Source organism: Microplitis mediator, chromosome 7, assembly GCF_029852145.1.
Source record: "Microplitis mediator isolate UGA2020A chromosome 7, iyMicMedi2.1, whole genome shotgun sequence".
NCBI lineage: Eukaryota > Metazoa > Arthropoda > Insecta > Hymenoptera > Braconidae > Microplitis > Microplitis mediator.
In genome coordinates, this window is record NC_079975.1 from 11,363,315 (window position 1) to 11,374,510 (window position 11,196).

At 38.3% G+C, this 11,196-nt stretch overlaps 1 long non-coding RNA gene across 1 annotated transcript in view; it reads left to right on the forward strand.

Moving 5' to 3' along the window:
* Positions 1-7,626, forward strand: part of LOC130671175 (uncharacterized) — a 72,410-nt gene extending 64,784 nt beyond the window's left edge. The window contains exons 3-4 of the long non-coding RNA XR_008990482.1: positions 6,780-6,882; positions 6,954-7,626. This is a non-coding gene — a long non-coding RNA (uncharacterized LOC130671175). The remainder of the gene's footprint in view (positions 1-6,779; positions 6,883-6,953) is intronic.
* The last annotated feature ends 3,570 nt before the right edge of the window (positions 7,627-11,196 follow it).

An 11,196-nucleotide genomic window follows, 5' to 3' on the forward strand; every position in this document is an offset into this window, starting at 1 on the left:
CATCCAGTGGGAGGGATATTGTGGGTAGGCCACAAATGCTTTGGTGAACATGTGCAACATAAATCCCGGTAGGCGTAAAAATCGGCCCAGATGGCCCAAAGCCATGTCGTGGAACAACTTCCCAAGCCAAGGTGTAAGCTATCGTGCCGAGGGCTGGATGGCACAGGGGTACTGTGTCGCGAACGATACACCCTGGGGCACCAGGTGCAACCCCATTGTATTTATGCACCTTCCGCTTGCAACGGGCTTTGCTGGTGGTGACTTCATATTTCCTGACTACTCGTGGGACCAAATATGGAAACAAACACAAATAAAAACTCTGGATTAGAGGCTTCGAAAGTGAACTCCGATCTTCTTAATGTCTTTATTGACGTCGTGGAGAGCACGGGAGGCTCAGCTAATGCCGGGACTCCTGGAACTCTTACAGATGGAGGGATGAAAAAGAATCACAGTGGAGCTGCGAAAAATAGGGCCCGGAAAGCCAAATTGGCTGCACGGGATCAATTTTCGGGGCGAAGCAGCGGGAAGTTTCTTCCCCCATCAACGTAACCTCGGTGGAGGATGGCTCTTCGGTAGCTGGTTGCCCCAAAAGCCTAGACCTGAGGATCGAACCCCATCAGAGGTGAAAAAAGTAGTTAAACGCGGCAAGGTGACCTACAAGTCGACTGGTTTCGGTGACGCTGTTAGGGCGGACAGGAAGGTAGCCGTACCTTCTAGTTACCCTGGCACGTTACTGAGCCAGGAGACGGGTGATCTGGTCACACAGGCGTTAGTCAGGGCACTGGATGCTGTCCCCACAGGACAGTCTGTCCCGTGCTTTGACGGATGCCAGTGGGATCAGGGAGCTCTGTGGGCTACCTGTGCTGATGACAAGGCCAAACAGTGGCTGCTAGGGACTGTCCCGGCTATTAAGGCTGGGGGGACTCGTTCTTCAAGCTCTGGAGAATGAGAAACTTCCTAGACTTAAGAAGCTGACGGCAGTTCTTGGCACTACTGAGGAAACCAAGGTCATCCTGAACAGGCTGGCATAACAAAATCCTGGGCTCACTACTCAATTGTGGCGGGTTTGGGACCGTCGGGTGGTAGGTAAAACCGTCCACCTTGTTCTGGGAGTAGACCAGCAGTCACTGGTGGTACTCTCGGGGTGCAACTACTCTCCCCACTTCGGTCTGAGTGAGGCCCGTTTTTACGAGGCCTCGTCCAAGAACGCGGCTGGGGCGGGTGGGGGCGCTTCGGGAGGGGCTGCTAGCACGGTGGCGAAGTTCACGTCCGGAGCAGTGCCTCCAGCAATGGCAAAGGTTGGGAAGCAGGGCCAGAAGACTGAAGCGGTTGGCACTGCTCAGGAAACTGGCACTGCACCCATACCTCCAGAGATTGTGGTCGTTCCGCCTCCACCTTCTCCAGCAGAGGAACCTGCCGGGTCCCTCAGTGGTGAGAAGAGAGAGGGGGAACGCCCCGATTCGTTTTGGACCTCACTGGTAGGGCTACTTATTAAGCCGTCTCGCCTGGCAGTGAGTGGGATTTCCAACGGTGAAAAGACCATGCCTCCGGCAAGGTCTTGATCCAGAGGAAGGCCCCTAAAGGCGAAAACGGTTGCCAAAGAGAGCCTGACAGGGACTAAGCAGGGTAAGCAAGCTACCCTCGCTCAGGCTCTGACGAGGACCCCCAGTTGTCCAGCACATCGAAAGGGGTGGCAGCCACGACCAATAAAGAAGAAGACGATGGGCACTAGACTGTCCCCTTCCTTCTTCAACCTACCAATCCCCACTTCTCCCCCTTCTCCTCCGTCCCATTTCCCCTCCTACAATAGAAGTGATACGACAGCCAGTGCAGCAGTATCTGTAACTGCAGGACAGACCTGTTTTTCGCAGATTAACTTGCAGCATTGCAAGGCAGCCTCTGCGATACTTAGCAGGAACCTAGCGATGTTGCAGACAGATTTGTCCCTAATCCGAGAACCTTGGGTTCACAAAGAACAAATTTTATGGGTAGACAGGAAGATCGGCAGCCTGATCCATGGTGATTCAGAGCGGGGAGCTAGAGCCTCTATCTTTATCAATAAGAAACACACAGTGCTCAAGTTGCACCAGCTCTGCACCAGAGATCTAGCGGTCGCTTCCATAAAAATCGTTATCAGAAAGAATAGGATGGAGTTGATCATTGGCTCTGCCTATTTTCCATATGAAGATGACAATGCACCAACCAAAGAAGTTACTGACTTGGTAGAATACTGTAGGTCCAAAGGGCTACCACTCTTGATAGGTTGTGATGCAAATGCACACCATTCAGTCTGGGGCAGTTGTGACATAAATGAAAGGGGTTCAACACTGCTAGAGTACCTTTCTACCACATGCCTAGAGATCCTAAACTCAGGGTCTAGGCCCACTTTCATTTCCTCTAGGAGGCAGGAAGTGATTGATATTACGCTGGGCTTGTGTAAAATTGCACAGTATCTTATGAATTTGCGAGTGAGTAAAGAGGATTCTCTTTCTGATCACCGCCAAATTTACTTTACGCTAGAAGGCAACAGAAACGGCGGGACTAGGGACACTTCCAGGAACCCTAAGCCCACGGACTGGCTCATTTACAAGAAAGAGCTAGTAAGTAGGCTGAGGGAACCTTGTGGGGTCCTAAAAACTGCCGGTAGAATTGAGCAAGCGGTCGAGCATCTGCAGACAGCCATTGTTTAGTCTTATGAAACCGCATGTCCTTTAAAAACGAGGAAATGCAGCAAGCGGGTGGCATGGTGGAATGCAGAGCTGAGCAGGCTCCATTCTTGGTCCAGGAAGCTACTTAACAAAGCGTTGAAAGCGAAATCAGACCAAAACTGGGCTGAATACAAAGCAACCCAAGTGCAATACAAAAAGTGTATTAAGGTCTCTAAAACTGAGGCCTGGAGGAAGTTCTGTGGGGAGAATGAGGACCTACCACTGGTGACCCGTCTCCACAAGATCTTTACTTCAGGACCTACAGTTAAGCTAGGTGGTCTGACCTTCCCGGATGGGAGGGCAACAGTAAACCTCGAAGAAGTTTTGGCTCATCTCTTTGAAGTACACTTACTTGGCTCAGAACTTACGGGGCAGGAAGAAAATCAAAGAGAGATGAAGAGCTTCACAGTCACCACACAAGGTGACTGGAGGACTGCTGCCAGGGTAGTAACGCCCAGCAGAACTGAATAGGCAATCAGCAACTTTGGAAGGTACAAAAGTCCAGGAGTGGATGGGATTTTTCCGGCTCTTCTACAAGAGGGTAGAGAATTACTGCGAAAACACCTACTACAAATTTTTTGGGCCTGTCTGGCCCTATGCTATGTGCCTGGGGCATGGCGTGAGGTCAGGATAGTCTTTATACCGAAACCTGGGAAAAGTTGCTATCACCTGGCGAAATCCGTCAGGTCCATTAGTCTGACTTCCTTCCTTTTAAAAACCCTAGAAAAGATGGTAGACAGACATATCAAAGATGAAGCGCTGAGTCGAATACCAGTGCATCATTCACAACATGCATACCAGGCTGGGGAATCCGTTGAAACGACTCTACACGAAGTAGTTAGCTACGTCGAGAGGGCCTTCCACGGAAAAGAATCAGTCTTGGGAGTATTCATTGATATTGAAGGGGCGTTTGATAATATACCCTTCGAAGCTACCTGCGAAGCGGTGGAACACTTTGGGATTGAGAAATCTATGACAGAATTGGCCCACAATATGCTTCGTTCAAGAATAGTGACAACCGAACTTAGTGACAATAAGGTATGGACCCGTGTTGGAAGAGGTTTCCCGCAAGAAGGCGTGACCTCCCCTCTTATGTGGGTGTTAGTCATTAATGAGCTCCTAGTATGGTTGGACAAGCTAGGAGTACACGCAGTGGGCTACGCGGGTGACGTTGCTCTGATTATCAGAGGTTGTAGCCCAGTAGTGATAAGATGGAGGATACAAAGAGCACTCGATCTTGTACAGAAATGGTGCACCGACAGATCTCTGAAGATTAACCCTAGCAAAACAGAGATGGTGCTCTTCACTAAAAGGAGGAAGCATAAGATAAATGCACCTTCAATTTTCGGCACTAAGCTGAAGTATTCAACAGAGGTACGCTACCTTGGAGTAACTCTGGACAGTAAGCTCACGTGGAGAAGCTGTCACGATATTTGAATATCGCGGCAGTCTTGCATCAGGTCGGTGAGCAACAGGTGGCAGCACACGCTACCCTCATGTCTCACCTTCCATTATTATTATTATTATTGTTTTGTATACATTTACTATTTTCTTTTAATTGCTGCGTTGTTATTATGCAACCGATTTCTTAGGTATAAATTTTGCTGATTCCAGCAATTATTTATGATTAGCTTGAGCGCACATTTAGATTTTTTATGTACTGTAAAGAATAATTACGCGTTTAATTTATATGATTATGATTATTGGCCGAGTGACGCATGCGCGTCGATATAACAGTTGGCATCAATAAATTTATTTGTTATAAAGAAATTTAAATAATTTATGCATAACTTAGTGGTTGATTTATGATTAAATCGTGGTAATAATTACTTAGGAGGGAACAATTGGTCATTTGGCGTCGGAAACCGGCTAAATTACATTGTTGACATCATGTTTTATGTTGGTGTTGTTGTTATGTGCACATAAGGCCTGAAAACTCGAGTCCTCATTGACTCATTTCACTATGACGTAGTTGTGTTGTTACCGGCAAGTTATAACGTAAAAAATGTTAGTAAATATCGTGTGATATAAATACTTGATGTAAATAACAATATATCCCGGGTGAAAATATTTGGCCGAGAAAAGGCCAAAACAGCTTAATTTGGCTGAAATCACGCCGAAACTATAAAATTTTATTGTAAGAGGCCGAAATTTAGCCGAAAAAAGGCCGAAAAATTTATCATGTTATTAAATTGGCCGAAAAATGGCCGAAAAATTTTTATTCTTTATAAAGAGGTCGAAAATCAGCCGATATTTGGCCGACAAATGAATCGGCCTTTTTTCGGCCAGAATATATTTGTTTTTCAATAAAACTATCGCAAGTAAGAATCTTTGGCCGAAAACAGGCTGATATTTGGCCGACAGTTGAATCAGTCTTTTTTCGGCCAGAATATTTTGTTTTTCAATAAAATTATCGCGAGTAAAAATCTTTGGCCGAAAACAGGCCTAACTTTGGCAGACAGTTTAATCGGTCTACTTTCGGCCAAAGTTTTTTTTTTTTTTTATAAAATCATGGTACTTAAAAAAATTTTTATGCAACTCAAAACAGAACATATAAAATTTTCAAGTTGTGAAACTTAAAAATGTATTTGAAAATTTTGAGAAAAATTATGTTTTTAATTTTTAAAATGTTTTAGTAACTCACTAATTAGTGTAGTATAACTTAAGTTATATGTAGTATATTATATATATACTATATATAATGTATTATATATAATACATTATATATAGTAAATATATTTAAAAATATATTTTTATACATGTATTTTTTATATATTCTAAGATATATTTTTAATACATTTTTTAATATGAAAAATATATTTTTTTTTATAAATTTTTTTCATGGGGGTACATGGCCATATATAAAACCTATATATTTCTTAAATAATTTTATACATAACTATATAACGAAAATTACACATATCACAATTACTTACACACAGGATTATATAGCACACGAAAAAAAAATAAGAAATTTTTTTGTTATTACTAAGAATAGATTTTCAATTATATTTTGCTGTTTTAAAAGTGAGTTATTCTTACAATCTCATATAACACAAGTAAACTTAGCAGTCACTGTCGGTAACGTAGCCTAGTCGTTAAAGCGTCGGTCTTTCGTTCGTTAGGTCCCAGGTTCGAATCCCACTAAACCGTGTGCGTTTGGTTGATATTTATAGCATTTTTTCCCTACATTAAAAATTTCTACTTGGTAGGAAATTAATATGATCGAAAATCTGATTGATTTCCGCATCATCAAAAAAAAAACAAAAATACAGAAATGGAGTGTCTTTTTTTTTTTTAATTTAGTTGAAATTTCTATACATGCCTTTGTATATATTGGAAATTTTGATATATGGCCATATATAATTCACTTTTACCGGACAATTAAATCACTATTTGATAAATTCAATTATTCCTATTTTATCCAATGAAATATAATAATAATTACAATAGTATAAATCCTCGTGTCTGGCGTCAGACATTTTTAAGCTTTATTGTCGGCCATTTTTAGGCCTAACGAGTTTCGGCCGAGAATAAAAATTACTTTTAGAATATTTTCACCCGGGTTTTCTCATTGGTTGTCCAAGCTAGACACAGAAAATTATTTATTCAAGAAGATAATAATCTTTCAATTGAAAAAAAACGTCTAGACACGCTCGGTGCCAGCCACAGATTTCTGTCAAAATTATAGGTTTTGTTTTTTATTAATTCATAAAATATTATAAAACATAATAAATAAATTTATAATAAAGAGTAATAAGAATATTAATGATTAAATAAGTGTATAAATAAATTATTTATTAAGTGTTATAATTTGAGTGTAAAAATGTATACAAAAGGCCATGATGCCTAGGTGTGGTATATAAATATCTTCAATACTAAACAACAATTACATACAAATGTGATTAATTTCACCATACATCAATATACATAATTGAATAAATTTGTTGTTATTAAATATAAAATTATTTGAAACTATTGACAAATTTTGAATTGGCAATACATTAAACTAACATAGTCGTTTTAATCTTATTTTAAATATTTTTAAAATTCATTAATTTTATGTTACAGATATATAATTAAAAAATCATTTTTAATTAATTCTGCCGAGTCCATAGAATAAAAAGTAACAGCACTGTTTTTTCTTCTGCTAGCAATACAACGTTTTATAAAGGTAGAATATTTTTCCATTTACTATTATAACTTTAATTTAAATCTATTAATAATGATTTTTTTATTGTGAAGATTTATAAAAATGGGTAATCTGTTGTGCTATGGTTTAATTATACCAGAAGAATAGTATCTCAATTTTTCAAAGGATCAAATTCTAGATGATATTCGCCATCATATTGTATTATTAAATAAGAACGGTGAAAAATTTGAAAATTTAAGACTACAAATTGGTGATATTGTAACAGAATTGAAAAGTTTTGATATTGAAGCATGCTGGTGGTTTGCTAGATTCGGTGATGGAGAACTGAATGGCAGTATTTCTTCACCAAAAATTTAGTTCCTGAAATGTTTCCAGAATTTGAAAATGATTATGTGATGAACCAGAGGAGAAGAGAAAGGCAAATAATAATGGATCGGTTCTTAACTCATTCAAACAATCATCATGATTATCCAGATGATGGCATTGAGTTAGATGAAAATGAGTTTGAACGCTTGGATGATATAAAAGTCTTTTTAAAATATAAAGAAATTATACCAAAAATCTGCACAGCTAGTTTGAGTATAGATGAGGTTGTTGGAGGAATCGGCGAAAAAATGGCAAGATTTTTAGATAATTTATTATTATAACTACAATGCTGATAGAAAGCTACACTGTGTGGAAAATGCTCCTGAGTTTCATCATCTCCTTGGGTTTTTTCTAGTGTACATTCAAAGTCAGCATATGCCACAAAAGGCACGGTGTCTTTATATTGATAGTTTTTGAATTTTTAAATTTGATCTTTTTTTTAGAAATGTCATATGGACTTTATTCATTTTCTAACAATCAGCTTTGTGATTTTCATACGAATAATCATATTTGAAATGATTCAACCATCTATCAGAAAAAAATAATTTGCTGTTTGACTTAGAAATTTGAGATTTAACTAGTCATGAAAGATCTTTGATCAAAGCAAAGTGGACTTTGGGTTGCAAATTTTGAGTATAAAAATTAGATACATTTATTTTAACATATTGTTGTACCATTAAGAGATGAATAACTTTTTTATCAGACACTATAAGCTTACTTAGATACAAAGGAATTATTGTACTTTTATCGGATTTGTTATTGCAAAATTTTGACTCGATACCGTAGACATTAATTGATAAATTATTTAATTTCCGAATTTCGGAATATCATTTAAAGTGATTGGAAATTTTATACCTTCATATATTAATATAAAACTAAAGTGAGGATATGACATTTTTCTCACAGGATGTTCATTAGTGGCAGGATGTAATGCTGCTACAACGCTCCAAAGAAAACAATGTTCATCAAAATGTTTAATACTTTTTTTTTTCACCTGTATGTCCTTGGGTAGCTCCACAAACGTTAAATCTCCATTTTGAAGAGGCGCATATCTTGACATGATAAAACTTGTAATGATTAAACTGAGGAATTCAGTCAAACTCCATCCAGAATCTTTTTGATTAAATTCCACGACTTTCTTCAATAATTTATCGTTGACATGATCTTTGTACCAAGTAGCAAGAGATGTTACGGTTAGAATGTCTCGGCTCCTGGTGTTGAATGACTTCGTTTCTTCAATGACATTTTCCGCTTTTTCGTTTCTGAATTTGCAAATCAATTAAACATTTACTTCAAGTCCAGCAACATCTCTGAGCATATTCTCAACTTTTTCAGTTATAAGGGCTCGAGTATCATTAAGAAAAGCACGAAGATCTGTATGACCTTGATTCACCACACATCCTAATTTGATATTACTTGAGAATGCATGTTCAAGATCTTGTCACTTGATGAGACGACGGTTTGCACGCAAGTCACCACCAGTTACTTCACCACTCAATTGTGCAAATTGATCAGCACACCAGTATAAAAGGACAATATTTGCTCCCCTGATTAAAAAAAGCAATTTAAAACGATTTGCAATGTTGAATGCCCATAAGAAGAGGGATTCAAAAGTATTCAAGGTGTTCAAAAGCATTAAAAAGTATTTAAAATTTTTATTTCGAACCGTTTTAAATCGCTTTTTTTAATCAGCCCTCGCAGATTTGAATCACGGTGGAAGCACGGTGGGTTTGTTCCATTTTACCACTGTGATTACGCGGTGTATCCACCGTGATTCCACGGTGGCTTGACCACTGTGTATACACGGTGTTTCCACTGTGATTACGCGGCGGATACACCGTGGAACCACGGTGGTGAAATAGCACAAAGTCACCGTGAAATCACTGTGGGTGTACCGCGTAATCACAGTGGAAACACCGTGTATACACAGTGGTCAAGCTACCGTGGAATCACGGTGGATACACTGCGTAATCATAGTGGATACACTGTGTATACCCGGTGGTGAAATGGAACAAACCCACCGTGTAACCACGGTGGATCCACAGTGTTTACACTTCTACGGTGTTTCTACCGTGATTCAAATCTGCAAGGGAGGGTCGTACACTTCTCCGGAATCGAACGACTATTTGAGGATCTAGCAAGATCTCGTTAAAGTAATTAATTGTATCAGTGCGCACTTGATAATCACTTCTGAGAATGTTCTTTAGCTAATGGCTTATCGTGTAACTCATTAATTGATTTAATTATTGAATCTACGGGACGCTGAAGCGCCGCAATAAAATCATTTTGTGCCATTCTTTAGAAGTTCCCTTAAAATTATTTTTTTCAAAAGTCCATCACTAAAGTTACTGTTTATAATTACACTTAAAGTTGTTTTTTAAAAGTTTATCACTAGTATTGCTTAGTAAGTAGTTTTTATATAAATTAAATAGTTGTTAAAAAAATAAATTTTTAAGAAATCACTATGATTGTTCGTTTGTTAATTTATCACTTAAATTATTTATATATTGTTCAAATAACTACTTAGAAATTGTTCATTTGTTGTTTAAATAATCACTCGAGAATTGGTTTATAAAAAAATTTATCAAAAATTTTGTTGCACAATTTTAAAAACGCGCACTCAGAGAACTTGTAATCGTGAGAAATTCGTACTTCATTCAGAGAACTCGTAATTCTTTTGGTGAAGTATGCTCTGACGTGGTGCTTTTATAGGTGGGGCGTGACTCATCAACTGCGCAGTAGACAGTCCTGGCACTTATGACTACCAGCCTTATGAAATAAACTTCCCTAGAAACTTGCGAAAAATTCCCTAGAAAATATTAAAGTACCAACCTTAGAAAACCAAATCCCCTAGAACCTTGACAAAAAAATCCTAGATTGTATCAACATTACCGAAGATGTAGGTGGCGCAACGGAGAGTTTAATGTCATCTACTACGCAGTTGAAAATTTAACCGGATGAGTCACGATCTAAAAATGGAATCGAGTGAGTCATCATCTAAAATTAAACTCTATGGAACATTCTACTACGCAGTTGAAAAAACAAAGGGAAGTTTTTTTCTTGGAACTGGATGAGTCATCATCTGAAAATGAACAGTTTACTACGCAGTTAGAATTAAGCTCGATGACATCATCTAAAAATAGAATTAATTAAGTCATAGCTACTAGAGAAAGTTCGCTGTTCCTAAAAAATAATGATGTGAAATCTTATGATTTCTGATTAGTGTCTAATAACTTTTTGTTGAAAATGTACCACTTATTCATATAGTAACCTTAGAAAAACACAAACTTAAAAGTTTCAGAATTGATTCAGAATGGCAGACACAAGCATAATATTTAGTTCAGAATGGTGAATGAGAGCTCAAAATGGCGGGTATGAGCATAATATTTCATTCAAACTGGCGGAAATGGACATAATATTTAATTCAAAACGGCGGAAATGGGCATAAGATATAATTGAACATGGTGGAAATGGGCTAAATATTTAATTCAAAATGGTGGATAAGAAAATAACATTTAATTCAAAATGGCGGACACGGGCTCAAAACTTCCAACTATGAGGTTAACACGAGTATTGATCTTTTCAAAAATTTCACTTCAAAGTATACATGAGGCGCCAACTGTCATAACACGAGCTCAAAATGGCGAATAAGAGCTCAAAGTAGACGTTGATTGACACAAAATATTGTCAGTAGCACAAAATCTTATCAATTACCTTCGAAATGTTAAAAAAGTGTCCTAGATAAGCTCAAAAATGAGCTCGACCAGTTAAACGAGCTACACCAACTGCCAATACATGACGCGCCACCTGTTTTTGCACTTAACAACACAAAATAAATGTCAACTAGCATAAAAAATCTGGAGAAAGGGCTCAAGGTAAGCTCAAAATGATGGTTAATAGCTCAAAATGGCGGGTAAGAGCTCAAAATAACTGCCACTTAGCATCAAACGAGCCCTAGATAAGTTGAGC